This window comes from Neofelis nebulosa, chromosome X (genome assembly GCF_028018385.1).
Source record: "Neofelis nebulosa isolate mNeoNeb1 chromosome X, mNeoNeb1.pri, whole genome shotgun sequence".
In the NCBI taxonomy this organism is placed as follows: Eukaryota; Metazoa; Chordata; class Mammalia; order Carnivora; family Felidae; genus Neofelis; species Neofelis nebulosa.
In genome coordinates, this window is record NC_080800.1 from 16055390 (window position 1) to 16073159 (window position 17770).

At 43.0% G+C, this 17770-nt stretch overlaps 1 protein-coding gene across 7 annotated transcripts in view; it reads right to left on the bottom strand.

Moving 5' to 3' along the window:
• SH3KBP1 (SH3 domain containing kinase binding protein 1) overlaps positions 1–17770 on the bottom strand; it is a 334814-nt gene that overhangs the window by 250383 nt on the left and 66661 nt on the right. The gene's annotated exons all lie outside the window — the stretch shown is intronic.

Consider the following 17770-nt stretch of genomic DNA (forward strand, 5'->3'; position numbering starts at 1 on the left):
TACCCACCCCCTCCCCCCCCCCCCCCGGCCAAAAAAAGACAAAGCTGACAGATTTATTATCAAACCACTTCATTAGCTAACCACCCCCCTCCCCCCCCCCCCCCCCCCCCCCGCCATATCTTCGTAACATCAGCCCTGGGGACTCCCATTCATTCCATTTGGGGTGGGCTGGGAATCTATGTTGTCCAAACTCCCTCAGGTGATTCAGAAGAGCAGCACAGCCTTGACACGGAGGGCTGAGGCGAAAAGGGCTGGCTACATCCTTGCTACTAAAAGTACCATCCCCCGGGAGCTTGTTAGACCACAATCTCAGTCTCCCTACACCCACCAGCCCCCAGCCCAGACCCCCTGAATCCGAATCTGCATTTTAACAAGATCTGCCCACATACACCCCACCCTCAGCCTGGGACTCCTGGGCAATGTTAAAGTTTGAGGAGCCTGGGCTTCAGAATCTCCTAGGTTGTGTTTTGTTTCAGCTTCACAAGAAGGAGAAGCAGTGGGAGGTCAGCGTCAGAATTCACATTCCAAAATTTTTCAGGATCTTCCTGATGAACAACAGGGCCAAATCCCGCTCGCTCCCTCCCCACCCTCCCAGAAACTATGAGTAGTCAGATTAAATGTAAAGAGAGTCAAAGACTATACATGGCCTGTTTTTTCAATTAAAGCAATGCATTTTTCCATTTGTGCTGGCAGCATTGACACTTGCATTACTGCGCATGCTTAAAGCTACCGGCCACATTCGACTCGCGGACTATCAAAGCAGCAGAACCTGCAGTCTCCGATATTAAAGTGCTTTACATGGAACCAAAACATTCCAGGATAAATAATTCTTGGAACTAATGAGAACTACTAATTGCATCCAGTCTTAAAAATCAATATACTTCAAGAAACTTTTTAAAAATTTATATGCTTATTTCCCTTCTTCAAGTAACATCATAAGGCATTCACAGGAAGTGGTGGTTCCAATTGAACGTGGCTGCATGTTAAAAAAAAAAAATCTCTGTGGCTACATATCAAAAAAAAAAAAATCTCACAGAGCCTAACACCCAGCTCAGCGAAGATTCCCGGCAAGTTCTCAGAACCTGATAGGTATGGGTGCCCCTCATGCTAATCACGGTTTGCTTTGTTGTTGCTGTTTTAATGTAGCCAAGGCCACCCAGATATCCTGTACCCTAGTATAATCAGGAGTGAAAGAGCACTTGAACTCTGGAGTTAAATGGCCCCATAGGCTCAAATCCAGGTCTGGCACTGATTAGCTGTGCTCCTCTGGGCTAACAGTTACTTAACGTCTCTGGTCCATGGGAAGTGCTGTACAAAAGTTTGCTGTTTTTCTCATCCAGCACGTCATACTACATGAATGGTACAGATAATAGAACTATGCACACAGTGGGTGCTCAATTATTACAACTGGTCAGAGAAAACTCCACCCTAATTACATTTCCTTTAACGACTGTTTCATTACTGAACACCAGCAACCTTTTCATGTGTCAAGAGAGGTGCTCGTGGGAAAGTTCTTTCCTTTCCTCTAATGGCAAAAACCAGAAACCAAACGATATCGTCACCCTCTTCATCCAGCGCGAAGTTCTCTCTCTCCAATCATGTACTTGTTAAGGTTTAGTTTTATTATGACTTATTTATTCTCAAACAATAAGCATTATTATAGAAAAAAACAAAAAGCATTTGAGCAGGTGAGAGTTGCCGTCTTTGTACATAACAGTAGACTGATACCAGTTATGTAACGGTTACTGAGATCACAAATGTTGATTTCCAGAATGTTCTCAGTAGACGAGTGCCAGACAATATTGCCTTCATGGTATTATTATTATTATTATTATTATTATATAGTTACATATGTAGTATACAGCAGAGGGAATTGGGAGGTTTAACTATTTGCCCATTTTCATCTGTTTTGAAGGGCTCATAACAAATGACCAAATGATATAGATGGTTCGCCACGTATTTATTGAATCCATTTCCCTACGCAGTTTCGCCAGTCAATGCTTTAACATCAACTGACTTAGCATAAGAATGAAGCAACTGTATCCAGTCTGCCTTCATCACTGTCTCTATTTTTGAAGAATACCCATCCTTTCAGGTCTTACACATCTTTCCGGTCCATCACACACAGGCTACTGGCGTTCCAACGCCAAGGTTGACCTTTAACAGATCTGCAGTCTTCATCTCTGGGCCTCAGTTTTTCCATCTGTGACATAGGAATAATCACTCCCTGGGGTGGGGGATGGGGGTAAGGATTAGTGGAGTTAATGCACATTCTCTACAATTGCGAAGAGGAGTAAATAATACACTTTTACTGGATAAATAACGAGGCCTTGACTCACAACAGCAAATTCATGTTCCTTTTCACTCTGTGCCAGGTCCTGAAGTGGTTACAAGAAAGGTTATTATAGACTCTCCTTGCCCCCAAAATGAGGGGAAAGAAGAGTAATTTCTATATGTGTTTAAAGAGAAGAAGAATGTGAACAGGAGAGAACCCACCCACTAATTCCTCCCTAGGTTAGCCCTGACAGTGACACAGCTGCAGGGGTTGCTCTCACCAGCAACATTCCCATAACACTGTTACCTTCCAGAGCGCTAATATACTGAGGGGCTCCAAGCTTGTCCATGCCTCAGGGCCTTTGCACTTGCTGTTCTCTACTTAAATGGCACTTAGTAATGGCAGGAGCTTTCTAATCATTCAGGCGTGAGCTGCAATTTCACCTCCCCCAAGAGGCCTTTTCTGATGACTCTAGGTGAAACAGCCTACATGCTCCACCAGTCAGTCACTCTATCCTTTTCCCCTCCTATATTTCTTTGTTGCATATTTCACTCTCTGTAATTATTTTTTTTTTTTGCTTGTCTGTAGTTATGCTCTCTCTCCTCTGTCAGAATGTACCCTCTCTAAGAGTACAGACCTTGTTAAGTCCATGCCTAAAATGGCCCATGGCACATAAAGGACACTCAGTGGACTGAGGCAGGTAACGTATGGGTATATAGTTTGATAGTTCAGCAGCTGTGTCGTATCTGTGTTAGGTTCTGTCTCTTCAGAATGCTTTTTCTTGCCTTTTGGCATGTCTTGTGATTTGGGACCGAAAGCCAGACATTTTGTATAGCGCAGTGGACACTGAGGCAAATGAGACCTCAGTGTGGGGATTTATGTTAAGCTAGCCAGAAGTTGGGTCATGTTGAGGTCGGTGGTTCCTACAGACATGAGAAACTTCAAATTCCTCTAGTGATCTTTTTTGTCCCCCCTCTTGGCTCTGGGGCTTCCCTTTGTGCTGCTGCCCAGAAAGAGCCTGTCTCCTGCAGTTCTCCCTGCTACAATCCACTGTTGTTATTCCCGGAGGCTTGTTAGTGTGCTGTGGGGGTGGGGTGGAGGGGTTGCGAATATTCTAAGCCCCCATCTTTGGAGTGCACTGCAGACCTGTGTCTGGTGTTAGCCTTCACAAACGCTTCTGCCTCTCCTCCAAGAATAGAGCTCCCCCTCTCCCTTCCCCCAGCTGCAGTGGGCATCCCCCAGCGTTCTCAGTCTACAGCCTTGTGGCCCTTCTCCCTGAAGATTAAGACTTTTGTGAGGTGAGGTGGGGGGCTGGCCTGGATGGAATTCCTTTCCCCCAGCTGCAATGGTATTTCACTGGTGCTCTCACTCCCCATCCTTCCCCTGCAGACTAAGCCTTTTGTTCCTTAAAGGAGAAAAGTCTGAGTGGGTCTCTCAGTGGTCCCAAGCCAGCACCTGCAACCCGCTCCCTGAGTTTTCTTCAGTTTGTCCCCAGTCTTCCCTGCGAGAGCAAGGTGGGATTCCTGGAGGAAAAGCCTGCAAAACAATAGGCCACCTTCCCGCTCCTCTGCTGCCCCCAGGAGCTTCACACTCTCAAGCTAGTCTGCACTCAACCTCTAGCAGTTGTCAAATTTTTAGCTTGATCTTTCTACCTACTTCCATAGTGTCTGGTGGCTTCTGCCTCTGGGAAGTAAATGCTCAGGCCTCAGGTCTCGGAAAGTGCTTCTTCTCTCCAGATTTTTAAATGGCTATTTGCTCTGCAGACTCAGTTCTCTTGTCAATTTCCAATCTGTCCAGATTTTTCCTCGTCAGCGTGGGAGACACATCTCTGCAGCTCTCTACATCTCTGAGCTGAAACTAGAAGTCCATTTATTGATTTTTTTCAAAGCATCAGAAGTATGACAAAACGGGAACATTTGATAAAATAGGTGGTGGGTAGGGAGATGTTTATATTTTCATGCTCTTCTATATTTTACTAGTTCAGTAACATTTCAAAATACAAAATCAACATGTGGGTGGCCATGGTGGAAAATGGTTCTATAATATAAATAGACTGAGATGCGTACACAGCACTTGATTCTTGCTCAATAATTTACAGAGATCACCTGAATTAAAAAAAAAAACAACAGTGTTTGTGGCAACACTTCCAAAACTGTTCTGGAAAAAAAAAATAATAAATCACCCCAGTACACCACGGATTTTCAGTGTTGAAGCAGTGAAAGAAGAAACTCAAGTAGAAGAATTAATGTCCTCAAAGAGAACAATTTGTTTGTGCGGGTTTATAAATCCAAGTATATGACAGTATTACCCGTTAACCGATTCACTGTCCTTTAAACTGATATCCAACCATTATTATTAACATTCATGGAGGCGTGAGGTCATTGATGCACACACCGGCAGACCACAGGTCATTCGGCAGCACCTTCTTACTTAAATAATTCACTATCTTAAATAATGGCAAATAAATTCCATGCTACAAAACAAAGGAACCATTAATGACTCCAAAACTTCAGATTAATTTTAAGGATGGTACATTAAATTCACTTAAACCAGATGAATATTTAACATGTTCCTTCTCTGTACTTAAGACCATTCTAACCCCTCCGGGGAAAAAAAAATGGGCAGACCTGGATAACTTACTGGTATCTGCCATCACCACAGACACAGCGACGGGTTACAGGGCTGAGAGGAACTTGCGTGAGCACGTGGTCTGAGAATGGTAGATGCATGCCCCAGGCCAACACTGGCCCTACAGTGAGTTTCATTAGCAAAGAGAGTGACTTTGGATTATCTGTATGCTCTAATATTCACATGTACATTTCAATTAAAAGGAAGAAAGAATACAGTTTTTAGTAAAGGGGATGGATCTGCATTTGGCTTTCGTTACAACAAATGAAGACAAGCCTAAGTTTGTAACGGTAATGAAATGGGATGGCCCCACCAATGATGAACCTGTAGCTTTAATTATCACGTGTGGCTCTGGGAGACGCAACCCCAGGTGGAAGTGCAATCGGGGTGACCAGTCAGACAGCTAAATAGCACACTTCCCCCGCCTCAGAACCGCCACTTGTCAACTGCTGCTATGTTGTTTCAAGGGCTGTTTACAAATCAGCTACCTCCCTGCACTGCACCAGGCCTGAAATTAGATTTCATATCCAGCTGGAGGGCCGGGGACTGCGTTCAGCTTCAAGTTGGCAGCACCTTAGACCTGACTGTCATCTTAAAATATCTGTTAATGGAAACCATTCAAACTCAAGTTTTTAAATAAAAGGAAGAGCAGAATTGAATAAAAAATATCAGAGGCTAAAAAAAAAGTAAAGTGTGTGGATTTTTTAACCACCAATGACAGGAGAAGCTCTCACTATAATTACATGGATTATATGTACCGAGAGATCATCTGTCATGTGATATTTTGAACCAAATAACAGAGCGGTCCGTGAGAAAAATATATATCAATAAGCACAAAGAAGCGATTTCTCAATATGTGAAACCACACAAACCTGACATGCTCCATATTCAAATGTGTACCCAAGTTCGTATCATGTGCCACCAGAGCCCAAAGTCATAATTACTCATTTAACACAGAACAGCTGAAACTACGTTCATATGGCAGATGTATTTTTTAATAGGTTGGCAATTATTGCGGTTTCAAGATTTGAAGAGAAAAAGGTTGTGCACACACTCATGATTTTGCAGCTGAGAGAAACAGTTAAAGACTGAACTATGAATATAAGGCAAGCTGTTACACAGCAGTTACAGAATGACAGCAGTAAACCTGATTCCTTTTCCGTCTGCGCCCCTGAAGGCCCCAGTATTACGGTGTGACTACAGTTTAAACTTTAGCAGTTTTAACTCCATAACACTTGTGGGTTTAAACAGTTATCATGTACCTTTTGCCCATAATCTGCCAACCTATTGATTTGGATGTCGTTTCTTTACCGTGAGCCGTATGTGGTCAGAAAGCAAGCCCCGCGTGACCGAGGGCTTGGGTATCTGCCGTCACATTGCAGACGACGAGATACTGTCGAAACACACACAGCCTTCCTAAGAAGATATTCGCGTTTTAACACTTAAGTCAATGCCAATTGTGGTTTATTATAATCATGACTAAAATATGCATCTATAGTAAATATTTCAAAGGCAATTTTAATCTATTTTTTCTCCCACAATGTGCAAAAACAGTCCCTTTTTGGTTTTCAGCTGGGCCTGCTCTACTGCTACGAGCTATATCTCCCATCTCGACCATGGCCTCGTTTTACAGCCAGGAAAATGACATCCCTGCCGAGGAGCTGTGCTGCTTCCTCAGAAGAGAAAGCTTCCGTGTGAGAGGACAGTGCAGCCGGGGGTCCCCACACGGCCCCGGAAGTGAGCAGGGCCCAAGCATCCCCCCTCCATGGCTGCCCTAGGCCTTCGAGGAGAGCCCAGTTCCCGTGGCCCCTCCTTCGAGGCCTCGAGCTGGGACCACCAGCCTCAAGAAAGCCAGGGCAGGCCGTGGACAGCCGTGGACAGCCGTGGACAGCCCCTCCACTTACAAATGAGGCAAGGCCACTGTTTTCCACCCAGACTCCCAGACACAGGGTATGGACTTTGTTGGTTTTCTTGAAAAAGACCTGGTGGTCCCAGAGGAAGTATGACAACAAATGAAATGCTCTTTCCCTCGTGACAAGAAAAACAGGCAGCAAAGAGCTAAAATGGGCTGACCTCAAGCACCTCATTCCACAAATAGCTAAACGTGTATGTGTGTGTGGCTTTTGTGTTCATGCCTGTGATGACCACACACTGGAGACATTCACATTTTTACCTTCACTCTCCCTGAACTCCCCTCAAGATCTCTTGTCTAATCCTCCTCGGTAGCAGACAGATGGTAAGATTTGCCCCTGAGCTGGGGGCGGGCAGGGCAGGGTGGGGAGCGGGAGGGAATACAGAATTTCAAATCCCCTTGTGAGCTAAGAAACTAAAGGGAAACAAAATGTCTCCTGGGCAGCCTTGGAGGTGTGCTGCCCACCTGTCCCTTCAGGACAGAACCGGTGGCTTCAGGCTCTGCCCTAGCTTGTGTTCCCGTTTGGGTGACACTCTTCCTGGACAGCCCTCTCCAGGCACTGCTAGGAACGGGGGGGGGGGGGGGGGAGGCCGGCCCACACTGGGCAGACCTCTGCCCAGTAGTGTGTGCTCACAAGCTCCTTGTCAGGGTGACTGGGACCGCAGCCTGAGGCTCCCCCTGCCCCTCTTCCCACCCCTTCATCTCCCAAGGGTGTTATCTCCCCTCCACAAATAAACCTCCTACACTCCTACCTCCATCTCAGCTCCCCCTGCCCCCAGCACCCAACCGACAAACACCATACCTCTGTACTTTTCCAGTCTCTCAGAGTAGCTCAATACTTAATGTTCATAGTTAGCATTTGTTGACCGATGAATATGCATCAAACACGACTCTGATCTGCCCTATACTCATGATCTCACGCATCCTCGCAAGAACGCTAGCAAAGAGGTACACTGCTGTTGTTGCTATTCCCATGCTTCATACGAGGAAACAAATAGATACCTAGAGGGATTAAACGACTTCCCAGGGTCTCGGAGCTAATAAACCGAGACTCACTCTTCTAGGATCATGGGGCACTACTGCTCCCGGCCAAAGCCCGACGGAGTCCCGAGTCCCGGAAAGCAGATCCTGGGTCTGCAGCCGCCACCCTGCACTCCACACACCTCAGTAAAGTTGTGCCGAGTGCAAGTGACCTGACCAGGTTCACAGGTCACAGCAGAAAGAATGAAATTCCTTGGTAGAAAGGCAAGGGCACAGCAGGTTTTCTTGCAGCGCACAGTGTATACATCATGGGGAGGGAGGAAGGGCAGCCTTTCGATATCACCATGCTACAGATGTTTTTGCATATGTTTTTCTACCTTCACCCTAACAAAGAACTCTAATGATACCTTAAGTGAAAACAACATTTCAAAAATGTCATCAAGCAAAAGTTGAATGGATGAGTTGAAAATCTAAAAAGTTTAGCTGGCTATCATAGGACCTGATCACCTATGAAAACTTTTATTCCAAAAATTACCATTTTGATGTCAAATGACTACCATTTATTTCATTTCATATTCTTTTAAGCTTTTATTTTAATTCCAGCTGATACAGGGCTACATTAGTCTCATGTGTACAACACAGTGATTCATCACTTCCATACATCACCCAGTGCTCATCACAAGTGGACTCCTTAATCCCCATCACCTATTTCACCCATCCCCCCACCCACCTCCCCTCTGGTCACCATCAGTTTGTTCTCTATAGTTAAGAGTCCACTGGGGCACCTGGGTGGCTCAGTCAATTAAGAGCCTGACTCTTAGTTTTTGGCTCAGGTCATGATCTGACAGTTCATACGTCCGAATCCCACATCAGGCTCCAAGCTGACAGCACAGAGCCTGCTTGGGATTCTCTCTCTCTCTCTCTCTCTCTCTCTCTCTCTCTCTCTCTCTCTCTCTCCCCTTCCTCCACTCTCGCATGTGCACGTGCATGCTGTCTCTCAAAATAAAATAAATAAATAAACTTAAAAAAGAGTCCATTTCATATTCTTCAATAAAGTTCGGAAAATGGGACATATTCCTTAAGGATTCCTCGAATAAAGAAGATTTCATGCAATGCATCAAATTTACTCTGTGCTATCTACTTGGAACATGTGGCTTCCTGGTTTTGGAGACACTAACCTTTTTTTCATGTCAGAATGTATCAGTGTGAAGAATGTGTACATTTGGCAGGTGTATGAACCTAATTTTTAAAATCCTAATCCTTACAATGCGGTTTAAGACCTTCAATAATACTGTTCAGCTAGGGGTACCTGGGTTAAGTGACTGACTCTTGAATTCGGCTCAGGTCATGGTCTCAGGGTCATGAGATCGAGCCCCATGTTGGGCTGCACACCGGGCATGGAGCCTGCTTAAGATTCTCTCTCTCTTTCTACTGCTTCTGTTCTCCCTCCCTCTCTTGCTCTCTAAAAAAGAAATAAAAATTTAACTTTAAAAAATGATCAGATAAAATACCTTAGAGATATTCTGTACTTAAGTACATGAACATAATAGAAGAGTATTATAATTTTTGGTTAATAGTAGCAATTTGGGGCGCCTGGGTGGCTCGATCGGTTAAGCGTTTGACTCTTGGTTTAGGCTGATCTCACAGTTCGTGGATTCAAGCCCCACATCAGGCTTTGCACTGACAGTGCAGAGCCGGCTTGGGATTCATTCTCTCTCTCTCTCTCTCTCTCTCTCTCTCTCTCTCTCTCACTCTCTCTCTCCCTCTCAAAAATAATTTTAAAAAGCTTTAAAAAAAGAATAGTAGCAATTCTCATTTACATGCCCATACCTGGACTAATTCTGGAAAGGGAAAAAGCCCTCCACCAGGTATTCATCCTTACTGGTAATAATACTAATGTGTAGCTGGACTCTACCTACATTATTATTTATTCATCCTTCTGTTCTCGGAGTTTCCCAGTATCTGGCACATGATAAAATAACTCTAGCTCTTACAAAAACTCTACCAGGATATTAGTACCATCTCCTTTCACAGATGAAGAGCTGCTTCAGGAAGGGGAGGAAACTTCTGAGGCTGCACAGCTGGTGGGCCGTGGGCAGGGATCACTCCCCCTCCTGAAACATCTTCCCCGCTTTGAACATTCACTTGCTTAGGGGCGCCTGGGTGGTGCAGTCGGTTAAGCGTCCGACTTCAGCCAGGTCACGATCTCGCGGTCCGTGAGTTCGAGCCCCGCGTCAGGCTCTGGGCTGACGGCTCGGAGCCTGGAGCCTGTTTCCGATTCTGTGTCTCCCTCTCTCTCTGCCCCTCCCCCGTTCATGCTCTGTCTCTCTCTGTCCCAAAAATAAATAAAAAACGTTGAAAAAAAAAAAATTTAAAAAAAAAAAAAAAAAAAGAACATTCACTTGCCTGGCTATTTTCCTCCCCTTTTGGCCATTCCCCGTCAGTCTCAACGCTGGGATGCCCGGGGCTCTTCTCTCCTCTGGCCACACTGCCCCTCCAGGCGATCTCATTTCACCAAATGAGATCCCCAAATTCCTATCTGTAGCCTGGACCTGGCATTTGAACTCCAGACCCACATCCTTAATAAGCTCCCGGTGCTCAGCAAAAAAAGATAGGGTCATCCCTCCCTCCTCTCTCTCACCACACATCCAGTCTGATCAGCAAATCCCAGGGGTGCCACCTTCAGAAACATCCAGAATATGATCAGTAAATCCTGGTGGTGCTACCCTCAGAAATGTCCAGAATCTGACTGCTTCTCCCCGTTCCCATTACCAACCTTCTGGTCTCCCTGGTTTCCTGCATTGGCCTCTGACCTCTGCTCCCTGCTTCCGCCCTTGCCCCTAGTGGTCTGTTCTCCACAGGGCAGCCAAAAGGAACCAGTGAGAGCATCCCTGGTCATATCACTCCACTGTTCAGAGCTCCCCCGATTACTTCCCATCTCGCCCAGAACCCCAAATCTTATAGTAGCCCTACTCCATCTGGAGCCCTGTGAACCTCTACGCCCATCTCCGGATGCCCTCACCTGTGCCCTCCAGTACACTGGCCTTTGTTCTTTTTCTAGCACACCGGGGACTTTGCACATGCTGTTGCCTCTGCCTGAGAGGCTCTTTCCTCCAGATCCCCACAGGGCTCTCTTCCTCACTGCCTCAAGTCTTGACTTAAAGGTCACCTTTTCAGTAAGGCCTTTGCTGGCCTCCCTATCATCAATTGCAATCCAGCCCCCAACATTCATATCCCCTTCCCCTGCTTTTTTCTCCCTCCAACATACTATAACTTATTTATTATGCTTATGGCTTACCGTCTTGTCTACCCCACTAGGACGTAAGTTCCCTGACAGCAGGGATTTTTGTCTGACTTACTCACCCACGTATTCCCTAGTGCTTAGAACACAGTCAACACTCAATAAACACTTGATGGATGCACGAGGGAAGCTCAGAGAGCTTAATTAACTTCCCCCAAAGTTGTAGGGCTCAGCTCTGACTCTAAACCACTGCTCTGAGTCACCAGTTGGTGATAAAATAAAGATCCTTGATCAGTGCACACTCAGATATCTACAGATCTGATAAAAATTCAAACCAAATTACACAGAAAGAGATCAATTTCCCTAGCTCACTGGGTACTTTCGTTAATCTCACATTCACTTGGAAGACAAGAAGAATTAAAAAAAAAACAGCAACATAGAAAAAGTAATACATGCCCGGGAGTCACTTCAATCACAAGAAGCTGAAGGATGAATGTACCTTAATCCCTGAGGAAAAGTAAACAAGTCGGATCAAAACATTTCTCAATTTTAAGTAAATTTTTTCAAATCTTAGAAATAAAGAAACAAAATCTCCTATTAACATTTCAGCATTTTTCTCCCTATAAACCGGGTTTGGCAGTTTATACATCATACTGCATAGACAATTCCACAGCCGGCTTTTTTCTCTCATAGCATCTGTATTTTCTATACTACTGTATACATTATTAGGGGCCCTAAGGTTAAGGTTATACAGTAATTGGTCAGCAGGCAATGAAGTCTCAGCTGGTAAAAAGAAAAAGAATACGAACATTGACTAAACATGGACGCCTAAGACCGCCGTCCAGCGTGCCATCTTCCAATCGACTGCCGGCTCCACCACTGACCTTGGCCCGCGTGCATTCCCTACAGGCCAGAAGAATCAGTTCCTCTGGAAAGCCTCAGGTGAAATTGCTTCTGGAAGTCAGAACCTAAGACCACGGTCTATTTAAGTGGCCACTACCACCACCATCCAAAGAGCAAGGGTCAGGTACCCAGTGCTGTCAATAACCACAAGGGTAGAGAAACAAGCAACAAAGATAGTACTCATTCAACAAATATGGATAAGCACTGCTGTGCACCAGGCACCGAGGACATAATGCTACACAGAGGCCATGGAACCTCAGTCCAAAAGGGAAGAGAGCCATTTGTCAAACAGCCACAAAAACAGGCTTCAAATTCTAAGAGTGACAAGTGCTACTGAGGACAGAAATATGGCACTACAAAGGCCTGTAGAAAATGGGTATTTGTGGGGAAGCTGGGTGGCTCAGTTGGTTGAGCATCTGACTTTGGCTCGGGTTATGACCTCATGGTTCATGGGTTTGAGCCCCATATCAGGCTCGCTGTTGTAAGCACAGTGACTGCTTCTGATCCTCTGTCCCCCTCTCTCTTTGCTCCTACCCAGCTTGCACTCTGTCTCTGGAAAGAAAGGAAAGAAAGGAAAGAAAGAAAGGAAGGAAGGAAGGAAGGAAGGAAGGAAGGAAGGAAGGAAGGAAGAAGGAAGGAAGGAAGGAAGGAAGGAAGGAAGGAAGGAAGGAAGGAAAGAAAGAAAGAAAGAAAGAAAGAAAGAAAGAAAGAAAGAAAGAAAGAAAGAAAGAAAGAAAGAAAGAAAGAAAGAAAATGGTATTTGTAAGAGTCAGGAGGTCAAAGAAGGTTTCCATGGGAAAGCATGAAGCAAGCTCTGGGGCTGTGAAGGCATGAGGGGGTGCAAGGGTATGAAGTGGGATACGAGGCTGGAAAGAGAGATGGGGGTCACAGCACAGAGAACCTTGCAAGCTGACCACATTCAATGTGTATTTATATATTCTGAGAGGGAGGGGAGATAGAGCTCAAGCGGGGGACGGGCAGAAAGAGGGAGAGAGAGAATCTCAAGCAGGCTCCACGCTGTCAGCACAAAGCCCACTACAGGGCTCAAACTCACCAACTATGAGATCGTGACCTGAGCCAAAACAAGAGTCAGAGGCTTAACCGACTGAGCCACCCAAGCACCTCCATCAGTTTTTTCTTTAATGTTCTCTTGGTGTGATATCTAATAACTCCTCACCTAGGTCTAGGTCCTGAAGATTTTCTCATGTTTAATTCTAAAACTTTTATAGTTATATATTTTACATTTAAATCCCTGATCCGTTCGGAGATAAAATTTTTTGTAAGGTGTAAGACTGAGGTTGAGTTTCCTTCCTTTCCCCCCCACCCCCCACCTCTGGATGTTCAGTTGCTCTGTCTGGCACCATTTGTTGAAAAGGTTATACTTCCTCCAGTGAACTGCTTGTGCTTTTTTATCAAAAATCAGTAGGACATATTTGTGTGAGACTGTTTTTGGGTTCTCTCTCCAGTTTCACTGACCTATGTATGTATCTCTGCACCAGCACCACACTGTCTTAATTACTAGAGCTATTATGGTAAGTCATAACAGTCATAAAAGTCCTACTTTGCTCTCCTTTTTCAAAATTGTTTTAACTCTTCTTTGTGTGTGTGTGTGTGTGTGTGTGTGTGTGTGTGTGTGAGAGAGAGAGAGAGAGAGAGAGAGAGTAAGCACACATGTGCAGGAGTGGGGAGAGGCAGAGACAGAGACAGAGAGAGAGAGAGAAAGAGAGAGAATCTTATGCAGGCTCTACACCCAGCACAGAGCCCAATGCTGGGCTCAATCTCATGACTGTGAAACTATGACCTGAGCTGAAATCAAGAGTCAGATGCTTAACCGACTGAGCCACTCAGATACTCCTGCTTTAACTATTCTAGTTCCTTTGATTTTCCACATAAATTTTAATTTTTTGAATGTTTATTTATTTTTGAGAGTGAGAGAAACAGAGTGTCAGTGGGGAAGGGGCAGAGAGAGAGGAAGACACAGAATCCAAAGCAGGCTCCAGGCTCCAAACTGTCAGCACAGAGCCTGACTCGGGACCCAAACCCACAAACCACGAGATCATGACCTGAGCTAAAGTCAGGTGCATAACCAACTGAGCCACCTAGGCGCCCCTGATTTTCCATATAAATTTTAAAACAAGCTAGTCTACAAAAAAAACAAAAACAAAAACTCTCCTGGGATACTGATAGGAATTACATTACCAATAGATTAATTTGGGGAGAACTAACATCTTTACCTTGTTGACTCTTCGAGTCCACGAACACAGTATACCTCATTACTTCTTTAGATGTTCCTCGAATACTTTCATCAACATTTAGTAGTTTCAGCACATACATCCTGTGTGTGTTTTGCTAGATTTATACCTAAGTAGTTCAATTATTTTTGGAGTGATTGTAAATGGGATTGTGCTTTTAATTTGGGGTTCTGTATGTTCATTGCTAGGATATAGAAAAATTAATTTTCATGTGTTCATCTATCCTACTATGACCTTGCTGTGACCTTGCTGAATTCACTTATTAGTTCTAAGAGTTGTTTTGTAGATTCTCAGGATTTTCAACGTAAAGAATCATGTCATCTACAAACAGGGACGATTTTATTCTTCCATTCTGATTCATTGCCTTTTATTTCTTTTCTCAACATTGTGCTGGCTAGGACTTCCAGTACTGTGGTGAGAGCAGATATTCTCACCTTTTTCCCATCCTCACGGAGAAAGCATTAAGTCTTTCACCATGTAGTATAATATTAATGTAGGTTTTTTGTAGATGTTGTTTATCAAGCTGGGAAAACTCCTCTCTGTTCTTCCTTTGCTGAGAGTTTTTATCTTGAATGGGTGTTGAATTTTGTCACATGTTTTTTCTGTACCAATTGATATGATTATGTGATTACTTTTTCTCCCATAGCTTATTGATATGGTGGATTATATTAGCTGATTTTCGAACAATGAAGCCGCCGTCCATATCTAGAATAAATCCCACTTGGTCATAGAACACGGTTCTTTTAATATCTATCTTGCTGGATTTGTTTTGCTAATACTTTGTTGTGGATTTTTGTGTCTATGCTCTTGAGGGACATTGGTCTGTAGTTATTTTTGTACTGTTGGCCTGGTTTTGGTACCAAGGTAATACTGGCCTCATAAAATGATTAGCAGGCATTTCCTTCTCCTCTATTTTCTCGAAGAGATTATGTAGAATTGGTGCTTATGTTTAAATATTTGATGGAAATCTCTGGTGAAACCCTCTAGGCTTGGAGATTCTTTTTTGGAAGCTTTTAAGTTATTAATTCAATTTAAGTTTGTTTTTTTTTTATTTAAGTAATCTCTACACCCAACGTGGGGCTCAAACTCATGACTCCGAGATCCAGAGTCGCATGCTCTTCTGAATGAGCCAGCCAGCACCCCTGAATTCAACTACTTTAATAGTTATAGGACTATTGACATTATCCATCTATTTTATCTTGAGTGAGTTTTGGTAGTTTGTGATTTTTCAAAGAATTGGTCAATTTCATATAAATTGTCAAATGTATGTGCATGTAAGACCTGTTTGTAATATTCTCTTACTATCTTTGTAATGGCTGCAAGATTTATAGCAATAGACCATTTTATTCCTAGCATTGCAATTTTTGTTTTCTTTCTTTGTCAGTCTTCTTATAAGTTTATCCATTTTACTGATCTTTTTAAAGAACTAGTTTTTTCACTGATTTTCTCTGATGTTTTTCTATTTTCAACATCAATGATTCCAGCTCTTCATTATTTCCTTTCTTCTGCTTGCTCTTTTCTTCTCCTTTATTTTCTAATTTCTTGAAGTGGGAGCTTAGGTTATTGATGAGAACTTTCCTCCACTCTAATGTAAACATTTAGTGCTATAAATTTTCCTCTTAGCACTGCTTTGGTTGTATCCCACAAATTGTGTATTTTCATCTTCATTCAGTTTGATGTATTTTTAAAATTTCCTTTGAGACATCCTCTTTGACCCATGGATTATCCAGAAATGTGTTATTTGTTTTCCAAGTGTTTGGAGATTTTCCTGTTACCTTTATGTTATGTTACTGATTTCTAGTTTGATTCCATCATAGTCAAACAACATACTCTCTATTATTTCCATTCCTTTAAATATATTGGAGTTAGTGTTATGACCCAGAGCATGGTCTAACTTGGTGAATGTTTCATAGGTACTGAAGAGGATGTGTTTTATGCTGTTTCTGGGTGGAGTGTTCTACAAATATCAATTAGAACCACTCGGCTGATGATGTTGCTTGGTTCTTCCTTATCCTTGATGATATCCTACTTAGTAGTTCTTTCAAACACTGAGAGAGCAATGCTGAAACTCGCAACTATAATTGTGGATATATCTGTCTTTCAGTTCTACCAGTTTTCTTCATGTATTTTGCAGCTCTGTTGTTTTGTTCATACATACTTAAGATTGCTGTTTTGTTGGTAGATTGACAATGTTATCATCTGTCCTTCTTTGTCTCATTAATTTTCTTTGCTCTTTAGTCTACCTTATCTGGTAATATAAATAGCTACTCCTGCTTTTTTATTTTTTTTTTTTAAATTTTTTTTTTTCAACGTTTTTTTTTTATTTATGTTTGGGACAGAGAGAGACAGAGCATGAACGGGGGAGGGGCAGAGAGAGAGGGAGACACAGAATCGGAAACAGGCTCCAGGCTCTGAGCCATCAGCCCAGAGCCCGACGCGGGGCTCGAACTCACGGACCGCGAGATCGTGACCTGGCTGAAGTCGGACGCTTAACCGACTGCGCCACCCAGGCACCCCTCCTGCTTTTTTAAAAAAATAATGCTTTCATATCTTTTTTCACCCTTTCACTTTTTTCACTTCAATGCATTTGAAGTGAGTTTCTTATAGACAGCGCATAGTTGAGTCACATTTTTATCCATTCTGTTACCTCTTTCAATTGGTAAATTTAGACTATTTACACGTAGAGTAATTATTGATATATCAGGGCTTAAGAGTGCCATTGTATTATTTGTTTTCTATTTATTCTCTATTTATCATCCCTCTTTTTCCTTTTTCTTCCCTTCCTGTGAGTTACTTATACATTTCTCAAAGCTCCATTTTGATTTATCCATAGTCTTTGAGTACATCTCATTGTATAATTTTTTAGTGGTTTTTAATGGTTTTTAGTTATTAAAATATATACACATAACTTAATCACAGCCAGTGGTATCAATGTTTTCCCATTTGACGTGATGTATAGAAATCTTACTTCCATTGATGTTCCTTTATACCCTCCCCACTTTTTAAATATAACTTTCTTATATATTATCTCCACACATATTGAACACCACATCAGATGATATTATAACTTATGCATCAAACATCAAACATAATTTTAAAATCTAATGAGGATAAAGACAGCCTATTATACATACCCCTATTTCTACCCATCCACTGTTTGTTTCCCTTTCTGAAGTTCCGAGCTTCCTTCTGTCACCATTTCCTTTTCAGTTTAGAGAACTTTCTTTAGCCGTTATTTAAGAGGAGGTCTACTACTAACAAATTCTCTTTGTTTTCCTTCACCTGAGAATATTTTTATTTTCTCTTCATTCCTGAATAATATTTTCACCAGATATAGAATCCAGAGTTGACCATTCTTTTCTTTCAGCACCAGCAAATGCTGTGCACTTCCTTCTGGACTCTATGATTTCATACGAGAAATCCACTGTCATTCAAATCATTCTTCTCCTACAGGTAACATGTTGTTTCTCTCTCACTGCTTTTTCTTTGTCTTTAGTTTTTAGAGGTTTGATTATTGATGTATCTTGGCACAGATTTCCTCTTTGGGTTTTGCTCAGCTTCTCGATCCTGGAAGTTTA